The following is a 1,145-nucleotide window of genomic DNA, read 5'->3' as shown; positions in this document are numbered from 1 at the left end:
TCTGCCTTCAGCTCAGGGCGTGATCCCGGCGTTATGGGGTCGAGCCCCACATCAGGCTCCTCCGCTGTGAGCCTGCTTCTTCCTCTCCCACTCCCCCTGCTTGTGTTCTCTCTCTCGCTGGCTGTCTCTATCTCTGTCGAATAAATAAATAAAATCTTTTTTAAAAAAATAAATAAATAATAAAATAAATAAATAAAACCAATCCACATTCACAGACATCATAAGCCATGCTTAGGCTTCCCCTTCCATGCTCAACCTAACAAGGCCACTGTCTTAATTAGAGCCTCTTTGTTCACCAAAAACAGATTTTATAAGAACTGATATTGTCCTGAATAATAGAAGTACATAGACAGAAACTGTTCTAAGTGGGGGCACTTGCGTGTCTCAGTCAGTTAAGTGCCCGACTCTCGATTTCGGCTCAGATCGTGATCTCAGGGTGGTGGGATCGAGCCTGGGTGGGGCTTGTGCTCAGCAGGGAGTCTGCTTCTCTCCCTCTGCCCCTCCCCCTGCTCTCGCTCTCCCTCTAAAATAAATAAATACATCTTTAAAAAAACACAAGAAACTATTCTAAGTGATCTCTGTATTCACTCCTCTAATCCCCACAAACACTTTACAAGGTGGGAACTTTTATTATCCTTGTCTCACAGATGAGGAAACAGACAGAAGGAGCTGACGTCACATGCCCAAGACGGCACAGCCAGTAAATGGAACTGTCATTAGGAAGAACACTGCACACAAGCACTGTGTATCTTATTACCAGATTTCTAATGCATCACGTGTCTACTCCTACAGCAGCGCGACACGCCCGGATACCTGCACCGCGGTCAACGCCTATCTGAAGGTTGACGGGGACTCTTGTGCTAATGGACAGACAGACCGTGCTTCGGCAGAGTTGCAGTGCGGCAGGATAAAGAAGATACTTGATCATCTTTAAAGCATTAGATCTTAGCAGCTAGTTGGGCTGATGTACTGCGGGGAATTATAAATAAAAGAAATTGGATCTGGGGATCTGAACTGAGCATGGACCAAGAAAACCAGATCTGTTTCCTCCCCTGAATCCCGCTCCACCTTTACCTGGCCAGCCCTCTTCTCTCTGAGTCCTAAAAGGTCATTTGTCTTCCACGGTTTGGAGCTTCCTAAGGGTG

The sequence above is a fragment of the Ailuropoda melanoleuca genome, unplaced genomic scaffold (genome assembly GCF_002007445.2).
Source record: "Ailuropoda melanoleuca isolate Jingjing unplaced genomic scaffold, ASM200744v2 unplaced-scaffold4670, whole genome shotgun sequence".
In the NCBI taxonomy this organism is placed as follows: domain Eukaryota; kingdom Metazoa; phylum Chordata; class Mammalia; order Carnivora; family Ursidae; genus Ailuropoda; species Ailuropoda melanoleuca.
Note: the sequence above shows the minus strand (reverse complement) of the source record.